Source organism: Hyla sarda, chromosome 3, assembly GCF_029499605.1.
Source record: "Hyla sarda isolate aHylSar1 chromosome 3, aHylSar1.hap1, whole genome shotgun sequence".
Taxonomy (NCBI): Eukaryota; Metazoa; Chordata; class Amphibia; order Anura; family Hylidae; genus Hyla; species Hyla sarda.
The window spans coordinates 325,398,400-325,420,513 of NC_079191.1; the positions used below are offsets into that span (position 1 = coordinate 325,398,400).

Genomic DNA, 22,114 nt, shown 5'->3' on the forward strand with positions numbered 1-22,114 from the left:
TATTGTTTGCAGTACTGGAGACCGTATCTCTAGAAGGATACAGACACATTGAAGGGAGTTCAGAGAAGAGCTACTAAACTAGTACATGGGTTGCAGGATAAAACTTAACAGGAAAGGTTGAAGGACCTTAAAGGGGTACTCCGCTATAAACATCTTATCCCCTATCCGCAATCTCAGCTGCGGCACCTCTGTCACTCACATCTATTGCAGGAGGGGTGACGGCTATGTACTAGCCACCACGCCCCCTCCCATAGACATGGATGGAGAAGGTGACATCACGAATGCGGAAGCTGTTACGGATGCCACTGCTGCCGGCCCGGAGTGGGACCCCCTTGATATAACATCTTATCTCCTATGCTTTGGATAGGGGGGTAAGATGTTTACAGCGGAGTATCCCTTTAACCTCTTGGGGACACAGGGCGTATGCATACGCCCTGCATCCCCGATCCTTAAGTACTCAGGGCGTACCTGTACGCCCTGAGCCCGTTCCCGGTGTTTAAAACGGGGTCACGCCGTGACCCCACATCACACTGGGTCGGTCCCGGCTGCTAGTCATAGCCGGGACCCTGGGCTAACAGCGCGCGGCACCCATCGTTGTGCCACGCGCTATTAACCCTTCAGACGCGGCGGTCAAAGTTGACCACCGCGTCTGAAAGTAAAAGTAAACGCTTCCCGGCAGCTCAGTCAGGCTGATCGGGACAAATCAAGTTTGAATCACCCCCCTTTTCCCATGAAAAAAAAACAAAAAAACAAAAAACACATATGTGGTATTGCCGCGTGCTGAAATGTCTGAACTATAAAAATGTATTGTTAATTAAATCGCACGGTCAATGGCGTACGCACAAAAAAAATTATAAAGTCCAAAATAGCGTATTTTTGGTCACTTTTTAATATCATGAAAAAATGAATAAAAAGCGATAAAAAAAGTCCGATCAATACAAAAATGGTACCGATAAAAACTTCAGAATACGGCGCAAAAAATTAGCCCCATACCGGCCCGTATGTGGAAAAATAAAAAAGTTATAGGGGTTAGAAGATGCGAAATTTTTAACATAGAAATTTTCCTGCATGTAGTTATGATTTTTTTCCGGAGTACGACAATATCCAACCTATATAAGTAGGGTATCATTTTAACTGTATGGGCTTACAGAATAAAGATAAGATGTTACTTTTACCGAAAAATGCACTGCGAAGAAACAGAAGCCCCAAAAAGTTACAAAATTACATTTTTTCTTCAATTTTGTCACACAAATAATTTTTTTCCCATTTCGCCGTGGATTTTTGGGTAAAATGACTAATGTCACTGCAAAGCAGAATTGGTGGCGCAAAAAATAAGCCATCATATGGTATTTTATGTGCAAAATTGAAAGCGTTATGATTTTTAGAAGGTGATGAGGAAAAAATGAAAATACAAAAACAATGAGTTCTTAAGGTGAAAATAGGCTGAGTCCCTAAGGGGTTAACATGTAAAGCTTTGAAGAAAGTAAGACAGAGGGGATATGATAGAAACTTTTAAATACATAAAGGAAATCAACACAGTAAAGGTGGAGAGTATATTTAAAAGAAGAAAAACTACCACAAGAGGACATACCACAATATTGTTATTAATTAGGAAGACCTCCTAAGTACTAATATATAATATAGTTACAATATTGAGGAGTACACCCACAGTATTCTATATAGATGGTTAAAATAAATGTAGGTCACATGAGTAAAGTGTGTGAGTAAAAGAAAAAAACAAGCCTTATTTATGCTTCCAATAATCTAATGTAATATGCAAAATAGCCTGTAATGGAGCATTTACTACAGAGACAGGTATACAGTAGACATCAAAAGATCAAAAGATAACCTTGTCTGACCTATTTTAAAAATACAAATGACACTCTTTCTCCATTGAATATGAATTTTTTCAAATTACCATATTTGGTTCCACGACGTGTACAAATATCTAAACTGTTCAAATCTAATAGAATTTATGTTACACTCCAAATGCTGCAAATAAAATCAAATTTTTTTTTTATAAAACCTATAAAAAAATATGCCATCTACTTCACAATTCCAACTCCAACAAAAAATGAATCCTAACCTGACTCCCGGAAGAAGGACATAGTCTGAAACGATCGTAGGGGTGACGCCTCCTGGCCACGCTACCATTTGCTCTGTTACATGTAGGTATTGTTCAGTGTGCACCTTAGTCTGCTTACTATGAATACTGTCTGCAAATGTTGCTGATGTGCACAGCACTTTATATACTGCTGCTATACTTTGCTGCTATTATACCTGTCTCATTGTACTTTTACTTATAAAACATAGACGGTGCGCATTGTTTTTCATGCAATACCCACCATATGTATTATATACAATATGTAGGATATGGCATGTTGTCATTATAGTACTTTCATGCACTTTTTGCCAGGAGTCGTCTTTGTCAGAAGTCATTCCTTTGTGTCATGTATGTATTTTAAACTTTATGTTTTAACAATAAAGGAATTTTTGTCATTATTTTGGTCTGCTACAGCGCTTTGTTTCTAGGTATTTTTTACACATCAGAAGATAACATTGTCTGGCCTATTTTAAAAATATAAATGACACTCTTTCTCCATTGAATATGAGTTTTTTCAAATGACCATATTTGGTTCCACGACCTGTACAAATATCTAAACTGTTCAAATCTAATAGTAGTTATGTTACACTCATAATGCTGCAAATAAAATCGATTTTTTTAATAAAATCTATAAAAAAATATGCCATCTACTTCACAATTCCGACTCCAACAAAAAATTAGCCCTAACATTTAATTAAATTGTAAAATATAACAAAAATGATATTAATTGATTAGCACTGTAATTGCACTGACCCACAGAATGAAGTTAAAGGGGTACTCTGCCACTAGACATCTTATCCCCTATCCAAAGTATAAGGGATGAGATGTCTGATTGCTAGGGTCCTGCCACCCCGGATTGATTCAGGCCAACACCCCGGCATTCTGAAAATTTATGTTCAGAACGCTGGCTTTGGGTGGCGCGACACACCACGCCACCTTCATTCATGTCTATGGGAGGGGGCGTGATGGGTGTGGTTGCTTGCAGGCCCCCTTCCATAGATATGGATGTCACAAAACACAGCTGCCTGAGGCCGGTGTTCTGGCCGCTGAGATCCCTGCGATCAGATGCCTATCCTTTGGATAGGAGATAAGATGTCTAAGGGTAAAGTACCACTTTAACATGTCATGGTAAACAGCATAACAATTATAAAGCATAACAATGGCATTGATCCTATGTGCCATAAACATAACCTTTCACTCCATCTAAAAATACTTGCCTTAGCCTTTTGGAAACTCATGAGGTGGTGTGTGACATTGATATGTTCTTATATATATTCAGTATTCTTGAATAAAAATTTTTTTTTGGGGTAGTTATTGGGGTTTATATGGTTATACCACTATATTATGTTTATATCCAAGGTTATTGTTATTATAGGAATTTTTTTTTAAAGATGGAGTGAATTAAAAGCTCTTTTATGGAGGTGAAATTTTGTTTTAAGGATTTGGTTTGGCTTTGAGTTTTTCAAATTTTTCATTATTTTGCCAAACTTCCCAAAATTTGAAGAACTGAGTTTTTTTTCTCCATTTTTCAACTAAAAATATATTTTTTTACATTATATTTCATTGGAAAATGAAGACGGCTATTAAAAAATATGATTGGTCTTTCCAAAACCAAGCCCTCATATTGCTCCATCAATGGAAAGATTAGTTCTATAAGTACACGGAGAACACAGAAAGCCATGATTTTCAAATACAAGTGTATTTTACTATTAAGTAACTTTTGGCATTGGACTTATTTAATCACACTGGAATATCCCTTTAAGGAGTTGCTCAGGAACTACACTAGCATACCAGTGTAAAAATTTACTAATGTATTTAAGTTTATGTGCACATTTTTGCAAATTACTTATGAAATTGTGCACTTATAATAAAACACGATGGCTCTAAAGTTATAAATTTACCTTATAACTCTAAAAATACAGTAAATGTTAATAGAGATACTTTCCAAAATGAGACTGTCAGCATGGTTAATAAATGTTACATCCCTCCTCAAGGAATGTTTTGCTGCCATGAATTTTTTTCTTGATTGCTTCACATTCCAAGAATATTTCCTTTTAGATGTTTTGTTTTTTTTTATAACATTTTTCCTTTTATATTGCTTTAAAATCTGTAAGTTAATAATTTAATAAAGAAAGAGGTATGGAGAAAATGGTGCATGGATGAAAAGTATGTAAAGAGGTCTACTCAAACAGTAACATGTTAATTTCACATATACTTTGCTTGGAACTTAAAGGGGTACTCTGGTGAAAACCTTTTTTCTTTTCAATCAACTGGTGCACGAAAGTTAAACATATTTGTAAATTACTTCTATAAAAAAATCTTAATCCTTCCAGTACTTATTAGCTGCTGAATGCTACAGAGGAAATTCCTTTCTTTTTGGAACACTGATGACATCACAGTGCTTTCTGCTGACATCTCTGTCCATTTTAGCAACTGTGCATAGCAGATGTATGCTAAGGGCAGCATGGTGGCTTAGTGGTTAGCACTGCTGCCTTGCAGTGCTGGGGCCTTGGGTTCAAATTCCACTAAGGACAACAATAAATAAAGACTTATTATTATTATTATTATTATTATAACGTCAGCAGAGAGAACTGTGCTCGTGATGTCATCAGAGAGCATTCCAAAGAGAAAAGAATTTCCTCTGTAGTATTCAGCAGCTAATAAGTACTGCAAAGGATTAAGATTTTTTAATAGAAGTCATTTACAAATATGTTTAACTTTCCGGAGCCAGTTGATTTAAAAGAAAAAAAGATTTCACCGGAGTACCCCTTTAACTGTATACTATATTGTGACCCATATGGAAAAAAGGGAAAGGTGCTTCATTAACTTAAAATCCCTTCTGTCATGTCCTGTAAGGCCTTCCAGCTCTCCTTGTGCATGGAGCAGGGGTCGGCACACACCCTCCATACATCCGGTGGGCTCTCCCATAGAGATGCATGGAGGGCACATGCCAACCCTGTTCCGTGCGCAAGGAAAGCCGGAGCACCTTAGAGGAGATTGTGAGGGGTCTCAGGGGTCAGACACCCCCCCCTCCCGCCCTCGTGATCAGACATTTACAGTATCTGCTATCCTTTAGATGTGGGATACATTTTCCTACATGGGACTTCTCCTTTAATTTGGGCTTGTGGGATCAAATGGTGTATCTAAAGAAGGCAATTATCCCTCATTTATTACATTATTATTAGGGTCTTTCGGTCTTTAGGGGATACAATAATTTGATAGAAAGTCACCTAGATCTCCTAGTTTTCTCAATGTAGGGAAAAACCAAAACTGCATTGCTGAGAAAGGAGCCTTTGATAGGATATTTGTCCTAATTTTAGTACCGCAAAAAAGTAGTTTATTATATTAAGAGTGTTTGTATAATGGAAAATGTAGCTGCTGTTTCCTCTACTGGCACATAGTTTGTATAATAAATGTTTATGCCATGCAATATTTCTTTCTAGCTTAAAAGCCTTGTAGTACAAAGCCTCAATGGCGATGTAGCTAACTCCTCCATGATTGTTTTGTCAAATCAATGAAAACTGAGCTATTCTGTTGCTCTTATCTTGGTTATTTTTTAAATGATTAACATTTTGCTGCTAAATAAACAGTAAAAAAAATAAAATAAATAAAAACATTTTGCTGCTGCTTTGTAAAAAAAATAAGTGGAAATTTACAAGGTTACTATCCAATTTATAACAAAAGTTCTTAGCTTAGACAGAGAACTAAGTAATTGATAATATAAAGGCTATAAATTGCTCTTAAGAAAAAAACATTTCTTTTACTTTATACTTATTATGGTGCAACAACACTTCCCTTATAGGTTGTTAGCAAACATTTAGCTTAGTTTCTCTTGTAAAGCCTCTATAGTCAGTGGCGTAGCTATAGAGGTCGCAAAGGTCGCCATTGTGATTGGACCCCATAGCATGGGGGGCCCCTGCCACTATACTATACTATGACCACAGGTCGGGCCCTCAGGCACAGCCCGAGGTCCCGGGCCTGAAGGGGAGGCTTGTCGCTATGGACCCTGCGGCAGTGACGCTGCCAGTACCAGGCCCGGTGCTAGCCTTAAACCCGCCTGCCAGGTGCTAGCTTCTACCACACCCCCCTTCTACCACAACCCCTAAGCACACCGCAACGCTGCCAAGCCGTATGCCCCCTCCTCCCCCCACAGTACGCGGCGCAGGCACTGCAGGCATGCTCCTAATGCCTGCAGCAATGGCCTAGCAGTGAGCACAGTGCTCCCTCTGCAGGTCTCCTTGCTGAACTTCATGGCGGCTGCAGGTGAGTGAGGAGGGGTTCATTTAATTTTGGGTCTGGAGGAGCGGCGGGGGCTTGATTTGGGGTCTTTGGGGGGGGGGGGTAAATTTCAGGTCCGGAGGGGTGGAGGGGCAGGTTATATTTGGGGTCCAGAGGCAGAGTGTGTAAGTATGTTGTGTGTGTATGTGGTGTATGTATGGTGTATGTATGATGTGTGTATGTACTGTATGTATGATGTATGAATGATGTGTGTGTATGAATGATGTGTGGACATATGTGTAAGCTAGAAGGATGTATGTATTTTGTGTGGAGATGTATTATGCAGGGGAGATCTGGAGGCGGTGGGTGTGTATATGATGTGTTTATGTATGATGTATGTGTATGTATGATGTGCATGTATGATGTGTGTGTATGTATGTATGTACACGCCGCCTCCGTGTGCATTTATGATGTGTGTGTATGTACTGTATGTATGATGTATGAATGATGTGTATGTACTGTATGTATGATGTATGAATGATGTGTGTGTATGTACTGTATGTATGATTTATGAATGATGTGTGTGTATGAATGGTGAATGTATGAATAATAGATGTGTGTAAGCAAGATGTATGTATGATGTTTGGAGATGTGTGTAAGCTAGAAGGATGTATTTATGATGTGTGGAGATGTATTATGCAGGGAGATCTGGAGGCGGCAAGTGTATGTATGATATGTGTTTATGTAAAATGTATGTGTATGTAGGATGTGTATGATGTGCGTGTATATGTATGCATTATGCATGTGTGTGTGTGTGTGTGTGGGAGGGGTGAAGTGGGGGGGGGGGCGGCGGTGCCGGGCATGCGTATGTATGATATGTGTAAGTTTGAAAGATGTGTGTAAGCTAGATGTGTGTGATGTGTATTTGTGATGTGTGTATGTATGTTATGTATGTATGAAAGATGTGTGTAAGCTGGATGGATGTATCTATGATGTGTGGATGTATGTATGTATGTATGTATGATGTATGTATGTATGATAAATGTACGTATAAATTATAGGTGTGTGTATGTATGATAGATGAGTGTATGATGTGTATATGTATCATACATCTATCATACATACATCTATCATACACGCAAATATCATACATTTACACATCTACCATACATACACCAGTCTCATACACATCTATCATACATAAATACATATACTGTTCATCAATGTGGGGAGACAGGAGGCGATTGGGTATGGGTCAGACTTTGGGGTCTGGAGAGTTGGGCAGGGGAGCCTAGAGTAGAATTCTGGGGTCTGGGGAGGGGGCAGAGGAGCCTGGAGAAGACTTAGTGGTCTAGGGAGGGGGGAAGAGGAGCATGTAGGAGGACTTATGAGCCTGGGGGGGGGGGGGGGGAGGGGGGAGGGGGGTTGGAACAGAGGAGCCAGGAGGAGGACAGAGGGGTATGGAGGAGGACAGGTGTGATTCAGCTAAACTGAGAAGAAACAGTATGTGACAGAATTAGTACTATTATCATGGAGGGATTATTATATTGGGATGGTACAGTGTGTGGCATGGTTATATTTAGAGGGTACAGCATATAGCATGGTTATTTTTGAGGATTTATATTTAGGGGCACAGTGTGTGGAAGTATTATATTCAGGGGTACAGTGGGTGGCAGTATTACATTCATGGGCACAGTGTGGCAGTATTAGATTCAGAGGGTACGGTGTGTGGTAGTATTATATTCATAGAGTACATTGTGTGGCAGGATTATATTCAGACAATACAGTGTGTGGCAGCATTGTACTATATTGTACTGGGTCTCTGGTCCATTAAAAGGTTCATTAAGGAGGAGGTTCTGCATTTTACTATACCACCAATCGACTGTGGTTTGGCCCGAGCACCTACAGTTCCTTGTCAACTGAAGGGAGGGGATAGGCTGAATAATTTTGAATATTTTATTATAAAGGCTAAGCACCCTGTCGTGGAGTTAAGCATTATAGTTATTTGGAGGCACTATGCAATATGTACCGTTAGTAGTGTGTGAGGGAGCTACACTGGATGAAAATGGCTGATGGTGCAGGAGCAGGGTATATATATATATATATATATATATATATATATATACAGGGTCACCACCTCAGCCTCACCTTGTCTTACCTCATCTGTTCCCTTCTGGTCAGTGCTAGACGCCCAGCTTCCTTATTGGCCAACAGGTTCACCTAGTAGATCAATGGCGTCTGATGCTAGACTAAGTTATTTCTCTTAGGATCTTAAATAAGGGATTTTATCAACAGGGTAAGGTTCTGGTAACGTTTTTTCTCACATAGATTGTTTGATATTTAAAAAATTTTTCTGGATTTTGTTCTTAAGTATATCTCAATTTTATTGAAATATATATTAAAAGGTATAATTTATCATTTCACCTCCTTGCAAATAAGCATGCATATAAAACACACATATTCCAATACTATAACAGTATCAAATGGTGCTGGCAAGCAAAGTCCAAAGGAAAGGTCAGCACATGACCACCTCCTGTGCCGTGCAGGTGACCAGCCAGCACGCCAAGGCTGGAGCAACAATACAAAAATTGGTTAAAGTCACAGCACAACTCCAGAGGTCTTGTGTTCAAATCAGGGCTGAAGATTTTTTGCACTATATTACGAAAAAAGATACAACGTTTCAGCAAACATGCTTGATAAAGGCACTGTTTGCTGAAACTTCACATATTTTTTGTAATATGGTGCAATAAATCTTCATCCCTGATTTGAACACCAGATCTCTGGAGTTGTATTGTGATTTTATCTAATTTTTAAATAGTGCCACCATACACTACTGACACTATATGATACTATTACAATATTAGGAAAATTATGTTTATTATAATGTATAAATGTTTCTTGTGCATGCTGTCAGTATATAGACAGTTTATAGCCATGGTCCCCCACTACTAACCTGCAGCTCCCATTCACACACACACACACACACACACACACACACACACACACATCTGCCAATACTGTTCCACCAGATCTTTACATAACTCATTCTAGGAAATAGAAAGGTATACTACATGAACAATCAATAGTGTCATATTAGTGGCGCAGCTTTCAGACAGGGCCGCATCCTCCATGAGAAGATTAGTATGAGCATGCGGAAACCCTGAGAGGCAGGACAGGCACCTACGCAGTGTATTTGCTGCTCCGAAGGGTCTAATCACGCGGCAGAATTTCCACTTGGGGAATTCCACCTCAAATTAAAGCCCATAGACTTCTATAGGATTCCGCACTCCCATTCACACTTCTGAATTTCCGCTTGCGCAGTATACTCGCGCATCGCGGCAGCTCTCGGCCTAGCTCATGGAGCAGGGGGAGTGGCTGCGATGTGTGCGAGTACACCGCACATGCACGGCAACTCACACATCGCTTCAGTGTGTCTGCTTGTAGCGACGTATTGCCGCTCTGAGCAGGCACATCTAAAGGCACCACGCAGCGATCCTTCAGTGGCAGATCCGCAGCATAAAATACGCTGTGGATCCGCTCGTGTGAACGTACTCTAACTTGGCTTCTGGTCTCCCAAAACTGCCACCTGCCATCACACCTGGTCAGTGAGGAGAGGCTACTCTTCAATTAGTGACTAAACATTCTCTTGCCCACAGCAGAGAGGATAGACTAGACCTAAACCAGCATCGCTGCTGGAAGTTTGCTATCTGTGTGTGTGGTTATTGCTTTCACTGCTCTTGTACACAAAATCATAATTACAACAACATTTTACATTTTAAAACAGCAAAGAAGAAAGTGACACAAATAATATAGACACAACTAGAATGAGGCATATACCCTACGTCATTTAAGAAAACATCTTACTAGTAATAGCCAAGGGTCGATTTCCTGGAAAGTAATAACTGTATTTTTAGTATTTTCTTTTATTTATAGAAGGAACATCAAAGCTCTCTACACTTGATGCTTGGGATACTTCAGTTAGGTCCAATGAATCATTTATGAATAAAGTAAATTCATGTGTAATTTGTCCAAGCAATAGATACAACTGATTAGTGAATCAGAAGGTGACCCTTGTATATGAGGGCAATATCTAAAACCAGCATGCGGCCATTAAATGCTCATTCATTTTGCGTACCTAACAGAAGGGATGTTACAAATATGTCTTGTGGTTCCTGCACACTCTGCCATTTTCCTCAGATAATGTAGGTTTTTATCATAAGATATACTGAAATAATCTATATCATATGGCCAGATAACTCTACAAAAACAGATACAGATGCTTGATAATTCTACAAAAACACTTACCTTAGGCTTCTATTATCAAAATTGTGTAACAGAAAAAGGACCCCTGCTCCAGTGTCCCCTCTTGGCCTGCTGCAATGACCTCACTTCATTGGTCACATGGTCCAATAGGGTCTCTCAGGTATGTTGGCTTTAGTTGGTGACTGTTGTGAAACAGACCGTCTGGGTCCCTTTTCTGGTATTAAACTAAGTCTTTGCCTTATACTGCCTTAGATAGAGATGCTTAAATTATAAAACGCATAATACTACAGCTTTACCGTAAGTTGGAGAGAGGTGGGGAGGGGGAATGAAAGGTGGTGCAGGCCAGGGCACTTTAAGGCTTGGCAACACCTCCTTGACACCTGACAACATACAAAAAAAAACAAAAAAAAAAAACATATTTTAACATACTGAGCCCATAGACAGCTAAAATGAAGCCACTATACATATGGAACCTATATACCTTCAATCTTAACCTTATGTCATCAGGTTTTCAGGCCAGAGGCAGCCCAACAGTGTGCTAAAGCCTCATCTTTTTCCCCAATAAACTTATCCTAATATAATCAAAGTGTGAACATAATCAATTACATACACACTATGTCATAATGTTTTATTTGAATATTCATTGTCGCAGATCATGTGGCGCAGTGCTCACATGACCCGCAACAAGGAATATTCATATTGAGTCGGCAGGCCCGCCTCCAGCGTGCAATTCATTGAAGATGGATGCTGTTCTTCGGAGGGACAGATCTCCGGAGTGCAGGTATGTATTTGACCCATTAACCCCTCATCAGTCTCCTGTTTACCCACACTATAACCCAGTGTATTGGGTTTAGTGTGGGTGAACAGATGACCGTTGTCCTTTCATCTTATATGGTTAGACTGTTGTCATAAATAAATTGTGTGTAGTTCCCCCTGTGCATTTAAAACAGCTATGGTCCATTGAGGCATGTTGTCCATGGTATCTGCTACCAAAATGTGAGAAAAAAATCCTTTCAAAGGGGTTGTGCCATTTTGATAACTTATAGGATTTTTTTTTAAATAACTTGAAAAAACCCCTTTAAGTTTAAGAAATGTTATTACATAGCAAAATATCTAATAATACATGCATTTTGGGTCATCATAACCCAATGGGTAACTGATCCCACGCTACACAAGCTGCAGACAAAAAAAAGAACAAAATACATTCACGGATCAAAAATTAACTTTATTGATTAAAAAGAATCATCCATAAAAGACACACATATTGGCCCTCATTTACTATTGCAAACCCGACATGTTTTGTCGGGTTGTGTGCCAGAAATTCTGTATGCTTTTGTGCCAAAATTTGCTCCAGAATTGAAAAAACCTGACTAGCTCTCCATTTTGCTTAGAAAACTCGAAAAAGGGGCGTGTTTCTGACATTTTCACAAAAACCCAACATATTTAGTAAGGTTTCGACACAGAATGTGGTGGATTTGTGCTGAGGAAAACCTGACAGATCACAACATGCGTAAAAAAAAGCAAAGTGTAGGGAAAGTGGAAAATGTAGGGAAACCTTAGTAAATACCATGGAAAATTTATTGTAGGGAATTAAAACCCACAAAGAAACCTACACTCCACTCTTAGTAAATAAGGGCCATTGTGTGTAATGAAATACAGTTATAATAAAGATGGTCCCAATGGGCCAGAACTAAAAGCAGTGGCTTAGAATAAATAATAAACTGTAGTGTAGAGTATTGGACCCGGCACTGCAGGACTAGGGTATGGTGCAGGAGCGCGGACTGATATCAGTGCAGGTGTGGCATGGGTGTGGACAACGGTGGTGCAGTTCTGGATAAATAGCAAAATCCACAAAGAAGAGAGATAAAGAGAGATTGCACTCACCATCCACAGATTTATTCACTGGGGTAAAGGCATATAAGGTGGAGGCAGGGGCACAACGGAACAAGTTGTTTCGCGCTAGCATGCGCTTCTTCTAGCCGGTGTGTGACGCTTGAAACTGGCGCCGCACCTTAAGAGGGCGTCAGTGAATGACGTTAGCACAGGCTTGTCATGCACCTGCTGATGCGATCCCGGATCATGTGATTGGGGACCGCCCACAGGTGATGAGAATAGCGGACCAAGTAGGAGGGAACTACTTCAATATAACAGACACATATATAAAATACATAAGCGCATTAAAGAGAATCATGCTGCGATCTAAAAAATAATGAAAAGGTAAAGAAAATGTAATTACAAAAACGGAGCTAATTCAATGCGATCATTCAGTCCAAGAGGACCGGTAGCATCAAGCTCTATGATCCAGTATGCCTTTAATGCTTTTAACAGCTAAGAATGACGATCACTATTTCTATGAGTCAATTTAACTCTTTCTAAACCAGTGAATTTCATCTCGGTCGTAATGCTATTGTGGAATTCTCTCATGTGGGCAACCAAATGGGGGGCACCTACTCCGATACGAACAGATCTCACATGTTCGCGGAATCGAACGTGGAGGGGCCGGATCATTTTGCCCACATAAAAGAAGCCACAAGAGCATACAATTGCATACACCACAAAGGATGTGCGGCAAGTAATCAGATCACTCACAGTAAACAGATGACCTCCTATTTTAAAAGGATTGGTAGCCAGATTGTGAGAACAGAAAGAACATGTTCCGCAAGAATGATTACCAATAGGACTTAGGTCAGTGAGCCATTTAGAACCTGGAATACCTCTTTCTACTGTAACTGGATTCTTAAGCCTATGGCCTATGGTCCTGTTCTTACGGTAGGTTATCAGAGGGGAATGGGAAGCTATCTCTTTTAGATCAGGATCTGCTTCAATAATAAACCAATTGTTTCTTGTGGCTCTAGATACCATGTCGTTCATGTTGAACGTGACGTCAGGGCATTAATATACTCCACTAAGAAAAGTAACCTTACAGTGGGCGAAGAGAATGCCCTAAAATGGCTTAAAACCAGACCAGATCTTAGAGTTACTAAAGCCGACAAAGGGGGCAGCACTGTTGTTATGTATGCTAAAATGTATGAGGAAGAGAAAACTCGCCTATTAGGTGACACTAAAACTTATACCAAGTTGAAAGGTGATCCCACTGGTAAAACCATGAAATCGATACACTCTTTTCCTAGAGCAAAGTCTGAATTAGGCATCATAACACAACACACTGCTGAAAAACTTTTTCCCAAAAACCCAACATCCGCTAAGTGGTACCTACTATCTAAGGTGCACAAGTCGCAGACCCGACCCCCGGGAAGTCCTATCGTCGTGGGAATCGGCTCTGCGACCGAGTACCTTCACAGTTTTTGGAATGGCTCCTCAAACCTTTGCTCAAGTCCACTCCCACATACATCAAGGATACAGGGGATTTATTAACACAACGCCAACAGTTTACATGGCAAGACTGCTTCCATCAACGTCGAGAGCCTGTACTCCCGCATGCCCCACGATGCGGGTGTACAGGCTATCCGTGATCTTCTACAACACACCAATAAGTCCATTGAGTTTTGCGATTTTATTTGTGAGGCACTTTTGTTTATACTCTCCCATAATGAGTTCAAGGACGGAGACGACTGGTACAGACAGCAGACTGGGACTGCGATGGGCACCCTGGTCTCCTGTACTTATGCAAACCTGTTCCTCTCCGTCCTTGAAAGTAAATACATTTTTTCATCTAGTAACAATTTTGTCCGTCACATAAAATTCTTCCTCCGTTACGTGGATGATATCCTGGTGGTTTGGGAGGGCTCGAAAACCACCTTCAATGATTTTGTTACTTACCTCAACACAACTAACAAAGAAAACATGTTTTTCACTTCTGCGTTTGGAGGTTCTGAAATTGACTTTCTCGACGTCAAACTGAAGGTGATCGAGTCCTCCCTAACCACCCAAGGCTATCGCAAACCCATTGCCCGTAATTCTCTTCTGCATTTCCACAGCTTCCATCCTCTTCATGTAAAACGTAGTATCCCTTATTCACAGTTTCTTCATCTAAGAAAAGTCAATAGCAAAACATCTACATTTATCAAACAATCTACAGACTTGAAACATCGTTTCTTAGAACATCAATACCCAAAACATATTATTGATGAGGGTTATTTAAAAGCATCTCGTACTAATCACACAGACTTATTAAAACCCAAAAATCGCTGTATTCAAAAACTGAAACGTTTTATTTTATCACTAGCAAACTCAAACATGAACGACATGGTATCTAGAGCCAAAAGAAACAATTGGTTTATTATTGAAGCAGATCCTGATCTAAAAGAGATAGCTTCCCATTCCCCTCTGATAACCTACCGTAAGAACAGGACCATAGGCGATAAGCTTAAGAATCCAGTTACAGTAGAAAAAGGTATTCCAGGTTCTAAATGGCTCACTGACCTAAGTCCTATTGGTAATCATTCTTGCGGAACATGTTCTTTCTGTTCTCACAATCTGGCTACCAATCCTTTCAAAATAGGAGGCTATCTGTTTACTGTAAGTGATCTGATTACTTGCCTCACATCCTTTGTGGTGTATGCAATTGTATGCTCTTGTGGCTTCTTTTATGTGGGCAAAACGATCAGGCCCCTCCACGTTCGATTCCGCGAACATGTGCGATCAGTTTGTACCGGAGTAGGTGCCCCCCATTTGGTTGCCCACATGAGAGAAGTCCACAATAGCATTACGACCGAGATGAAATTCACTGGTTTAGAAAGAGTTAAATTGACTCATAGAAGTAGTGATCATCATTCTTATCTGTTAAAAGCATTAAAGGCATACTGGATCATAGAGCTCGATGCTACTGGTCCTCTTAGACTGAATGATCGCATTGAATTAGCTCCGTTTTGGTAATTACATTTTCTTTACCTTTTCGTTATTTTTTAGATCGCAGCATGCTTCTCTTATGCGCTTATGTATTTTATATTTTTTATGTGTGTCTATTATATTGAAGTAGTTCCCTCCTACCTGGTCCACTGTTCTTATCACCTGTGGGCAGTCCCCGATCACATGATCCGGGATCGCATCAGCAGGTGCATGACAATCCTGTGCTGACGTCATTCACTGAAGCCTTCTTAAGGTGTGGCGCCAGTTTCAAACATCACACACCGGCTAGAAGAAGCGCATACTAGCGCGAAACAACTTGTTCCATTGTGCCCCTGCCTCCGTCTTATATGCCTGTATCCCAGTGAATAAATCTGTGGATGGTAAGTGCAATCTCTCTTTGTCTCTTTTTTTTTTTTAGAATAAATAATGAATATGTATTACATAATAAAGTGCAAGGGAAGGCATGTTAGAGTCTATTCCTACAACCTGGGACAAAGCCCATATGAGAAGGTGCGTACAGAGATAATAATTGTATACTCCAAACCCATATAAATAAACAATAGTGCATTTAAAACCACAGTGGGAAGGAGTATACCTGGGCAGCCACACGCGGAACCCGACGTTTCGCTTACTGCTTCATCCGGATGTGCTCTGTAGAAAGCAGCCATGTAGCAGGATCTGATTAAATATGAGGTAAATAATAATGCACATATATTTTCAGCTAATGTCTGGACAAGTCAGTAACTTTATTGTAAATAAATGACTGACCTACTGCATATGTATATGACAAAGTCCTTTAAAAGATGATCAAAAACAGCCATGTGAAAATAAAACCAGAAACCTTTACAATTAGAAAGAAAAGAAACAATAACAAAAACATTCTTAAGATTCCTAAAGGCTATAACTGATCTAGTCTTTAGGGGTTGATAGATTTGAAACTTTGTGTCTCCATTGGTATGTGTAGTCAATTATTATGACTGAGGTCAGTGGGATGACAAATAAATAGACACATTTTTATTTAATACAGTACCTTACAGCTTAACCTTTCTGTACCTGGTTCTCTTACTACTACGGTCCCTTTAGGAGGTATATATATATATATATATATATATATATATATATATAGAGGAATATTCATGTATACAGGCCTCGTATAACCCTGTGAGTGACTGGTTACCTCAAAATGTAAAGACTCTCACCTGGTGGTTTCTTTAATTCAGGCGTATCACCCACTTTAGTGTGTACAGTGATGCCTGCAGTCAAAGGCTGCTGACTGTATCTGGGAACGATCTGGAGTTTAGAAGCTGAACCTGTATAGGTTTCAAAAACAAAGACCCATAAGAGAAGAAAAACTGGCCTGAGTTCGGCACTGTCAAAATCGTCTGGAGGCTTAGGAAGTAGATTAAACTAAGTATATTGTTTAAAATTCATATAAAATAGTGACGGTGCATTTCGAGGGTTTTAGCCACTTTTATTGCATGTACATGTACGCACGCTTTAAATATGTTCACGAACAGGTGCAGAAAAAATAATTGTGGGCTGGGTTACATTTAGTTAATTCATTGACATTTATATATATATATATATATATATATATATATATATATATATATAATCTAATGGGAAACTTTACATCTACATTTACATGAGCGAAAAAAATATATATACACAGATATATGATATATATATATATATATATATATATATATATATATATATATACAGTGATCCCTCAACATACGATGTTAAAGGGGTACTCTGGTGGTTAAGATTTTTGGCTATATTGCATCTTCTTTCATTGTTCATGTTTTTTGCAATTTACATGTATTATATGTTTGTGTAGCATGTGTCTTTTTTTCTTACCTGTTTGTGGGCCAGGAAGTTCTGTAGTTCTGTGTTGGATCTCTGACTGTTGTCCACAGGTTAGAATTAGGCTGTGGACAAGATGTCATAGCTTTTTTTTTCTCTGTTCTTTCAGAACTGCATGAGAGAGATAGGCCACGCCCCCTCATCTCCTCCTCCTGGAGGACGCAGGTGTGCATGAGAGCAAGACGCTCATACACAGCTCCTCATCTCCCCTCCCCCTGCTCTGTCTTCTGAGGACGCAGGTCTGCACTGAAAGAAGACAGAGAAGATAAGAGTGTTATCTGAAGGGGAGGATAACAAGGTGCACGGGGTGTGGATGTATAGACTGCAGGGGAATAAATCTCGGACTGGGGATGATTTCTATGTGTGAAGGAGGGGGGGGGGACTCCTGAATGATACATGCTGGGAGTTGTAGTCGCTGTTATGTGTGTGTATGCTAGTGTTTACAAACCAGTGTGCCTCCAGCTGTTTCAAAACTACAACTCCCAGCATGCCTGGACAGACTTTGGGCATGCTGGGAGTTGTAGTTTTGCAACAGCTGGAGGCAAACTGGTTGGGAAACACTGTCCTAGCCTATTCAGCATACACATCATGTTAAACCAGTGTTTCCAAACCAGTGTGCCTCCAGCTGTTGTAAAACTACAACTCCCAGCATTCCCTGACATTCTTTGGGCATGCTGGGAGTTGTAGTCTTGCAACAGCTGGAGGCACACTGATTGGTAAACACTGGCCTAGCCTGTTCAGTTTATTACAAACAAAGTGCATTGTTTCCCAACCAGGGTGTCTTCAGCTGTATGAAAACTACAACTCCCAGCATGCCTGGACAGCATTTGGCTGTCCAGGCATGCTGGTAGTAGTAGTTTTGCAACACCTGGAGGAACCCTGGTTGGGAAACACTGGTGTATGCCCTATAGAAGTGTGGTTAACTACAACTCCCAGAAGACTACAGAGGCAGCATGCTGGTGTTATACCACAGACTGAAGACTCCTGAATGACACATGCTGGGAGTTGTAGTCCCTTTTGTGTGTGTTTATGCCAGTGCATCCCAACCAGGGCTTATTATATTAGTGGGATGTGTATAAGGGGGCCGACCTGGGAAAATAGTAGGCTGGGTAAAGGGCGGTTTTTGCAAGTTTATGGGACTTCCAGTACCTTACTCCACAAGCTCCGCTCTGCATCCACTGGTGAATGTGTCAGTCCGGCTTGCAAGCCACACCCCATCTCAAAAAGACATGCCCACATTTTAAGCCCCACCTCTTATATTATCTACCCTTTTTGTGCATCGGTCTGGCTTGCAAATCACGCCCAATCTCACAAAGCCACGTCCCCTTTAATTTTCAGCTTACAATATCTTCATCACAAACCAGTCCCACCTGAGGACAGGATATGAGGATGGGACATAGGGACGGGATACGAGGTCGGGATATGAGGTTGGGATAGGAGGTCGGGAGAGGGGGTCAGGATAGGAGATCGAGATAGGAGGATGGGATATGACGGGATAGGAGGTCAGGATATGTGTTTGAGATAAGTGGTCAGCATATGAGAATGGGATATGAGGTTGAGATATGAGGACGGGATATGACAACAATATATGAGGACGGGATATGAACTCAAAAGGATTAGGAAGTAAAAACAAGGGCAACGCCGGGTACTCAGATAGTATATATATATATATATATATATATATATATATATATATATATATATATATAATTTATTTTTTTGCTCACACAGCAGACAGATGAATGAAGAACAGGAAATGGGAGGGAAAAACCTTAATTGAATGATGAAACCACAGCCAATTAAAGTCGAACCACTTGACCAACATTCTTTTCATGTTCTATTACCTATTTGTCCTTAATTGGCTGTTGTCTCATTATTCAATTAATCTTAATTTGCTCCAATTAGAGCAGCTACTGTATATTTCAAAACTTTCTTTCTTCCATTCATACAGCCCCAGTGACTCCCTGCCAGTCCCTGCTGCAACCACTGTGATTGCAAGCAGGGACAACTGGAATTCAAGATTACAACTCCCACCATCCTTAAAATCCTACATAAAAAATTAAAGATTTTTCACATATATAAAAAGGTAATCCCACATCCCACATCCATGGTTACATATTCTCTTCTAAACTGAAATTATAGCTCCCATCCATGTCTTCCTGCATATGCAGAGACATTGGAATTACAAGAAGAGTTTTGCAGTAATTTGTCATTTAAAACCAGCTCATATTGTATAATTACAATGACATCATCCTTCACAATTACATTAAATACATACATACATTATTGTCCCGGCCATCTGCCTCCACAAATTACAATTTGAAGTATCTTTAATCTCTGATAGAAGACCTCTGTAAATTCATGGATTTTTGGTAAATTAGGGAAGCTCAGCCTCTTCTTTCCTACTGTATTATCCATATTACTGATGTCCCTGTCCTCGTCTCGTCTCTGACCCTTGCAATTATTCATGACAGCACATCTAAATGCCCCAAAAAATAAAATACATTAAAATAAATGGGGTTAAAAAAGTAAAGTGAAAATAAAAAATTTACAACAAAAACTACAAAAAAAATTATGTAATGCACATTAATTTTTAATATTGAGGGCTGAATTTTCTCTTCCCTGCCCACTCCCAAAAATTGAAAGACAAAAAAAAAAAAAAAATGAATAAAAAAATTGTTAATGTTCATTTTTAAACAGGGATCAATTTATAGCTGGATTATTGGGGTGGGCTGCAATATAAGCCCTACCTCGAAAATAAGACCTAGACATCTGGAAGTCCATAGGTTGAAGACCACTGACCTAGACAATGCCCAGGCTGCAAATATTAAAAAACAAACTTTAACTTACCTTCGTCCTCCGTTCCCCCATTGCTAAGGAACCGGCCTCACTGTCCTCCGCTGTTATCGCTGTGGTCCTGGGGATGGGAACGTCACAGAGCCTTCAGCCTATCACGGCCGCAGCGATGTCCCGCCTTAGCCGATGATAGGCTGAGCCCACTGTGATGTAAGAAGCAGGCCGGCTTCTTAGATGACAGTCGGCTCAGCCTATCATCAGCCAAGGTGGGACATCGCTGCGGCCGGTGATAGGCTGAAGGCTCTGGGATGTCCCAACACCAGGAAGCAGCAAGAACAGCGGAGGGACCATGAGGCCGGTGCCTTAGCAACGGGGGAACGGAGGACGAAGGTAAGTTAAAGTTTGTTTTTTAATATTTGCAGCCCGGGCACAGGAATACAAAGCTCAGCAGCTGATAATTATTTGGTAGGGGGAGAGAGAAGCTGCGCTCGCGGGTGACAGACGATTAGTACACCGATGTGGGGTGCAGCGCTGGGCTGATAAACCGGTGGGTGGGGGGGGAGGGACGATGGGGGGCTAAAAAATGTAGTACCTGCATTAATAGACAGATCGCAACAGATGTCTGAAGTGACACCCACTGCGATCTGTCTATTAATGCAGGTCATACAGCTCACAGCATGGAGCTGAGTGTTCTCCATGTTGGCATCAGTAGTTCCTGCAGTTGAGGACAGATAACAGCGGGTGTCCCTCATGACATCCGATGCCATCGTCCTATCTATTGCAGAGATGCGAGAAAGCCGCCTGCATCTATACATTATACAAGACATATATGTGTCAGGAGTGACACCTGAGGCGATCTGTCTATTAGTACAGGTACTACTACTCCCATTATGGAGCAGTCTGTTCCATGCTGGGAGTAGTAGTGGTCCCTCAACATACGATGGTAATTCGTTCCAAACGAGCCATCGTTTGTCGAATCCATTGTATGTTGAGGGATTCGTGCAATGTTTAGTATAGGAAGCTGTACTCACCTGTCCCCACCGCTCCGGACCGCGTCCCGCCGCTCCCGATGGTGTCTCCGCCGCTCCTGATGGTGACCCCGGTCCTCTGCTGGGCTCTCCTGGTCTTCTCCGGTCCTCCGCTATCTTCCGCAAGGCATTACTGGGCCTGCGTAGCGACGTCATTACGCCGCTGCGTACGTTGTTCCTATTGAATGACGGGACGGCGTGCGCAACAGCGTAGTCACGTCACCGGAGAGGGCCGAGAAGACACCGGAGGACCAGCGCTGGACCCGGAGGGCACCCCGGAGCATCATGGAGGGGTAAGTAATACCTACCGCACCACACGGGGAACATTAAGCTGCTATCCAGCAGCAGCTTAAGCATTTTGCGCTGCCAGATAGCACTTAATGCAATGGCCCCGACATAAAAAAGCATTGTATGTCGATGCTGACATCGACATGCGATGGCCTCTGAGAGGCCATCGTATGTCGATTTGATCATATGTCGGGGCCATCGTGGGTCGGGGGGTCACTGTACTAACTAAAAAAAATAAAAAAACAGAGAAATAAAATTAATCACATACACACACACACTTTATTAAACACATTATTAAAATATATTACTAATAAAAATTTGCCGCAAATTTATTCAGGTCGAATAAATTTTTTTTTAAATTCAGCGAATCGGACACATTTTTCAAAAATTCGCTCATCTCCACCCTATATAAATATTCCAATGGACCTGATGTGGAGTACTGGGTGGATATCGTTATCTTCTACATCTGCTATCCATTGTTTATGGATTTTTATCTTATTACAGTAAATGAAGGAAATTTGTGATGACATCTATGCCATTCATAAATATGGAAAAAGAAGATGTTCGTCCAGCACTCAAGGTATGCAGATAAAATCAATGCTTGCTTTATTGAAAATCTTTGTACAGGGATCACAACAGAGATAATGTCTGACGCGATTCTATGATTAAGCACCTAGGTGCAAAACGTGTCAGACATTATCTCTGTTGTCATCCCTGTCCGAAGATTTTCAATAAAGCA

General features: G+C 40.6%; 1 long non-coding RNA gene across 1 annotated transcript in view; it reads right to left on the minus strand.

Moving 5' to 3' along the window:
• Positions 1–19,657: 19,657 nt before the first annotated feature.
• Positions 19,658–22,114, minus strand: part of LOC130362566 (uncharacterized) — a 34,482-nt gene continuing 32,025 nt past the window's right edge. The window contains exon 3 of the long non-coding RNA XR_008891466.1: positions 19,658–19,742. This is a non-coding gene — a long non-coding RNA (uncharacterized LOC130362566). The remainder of the gene's footprint in view (positions 19,743–22,114) is intronic.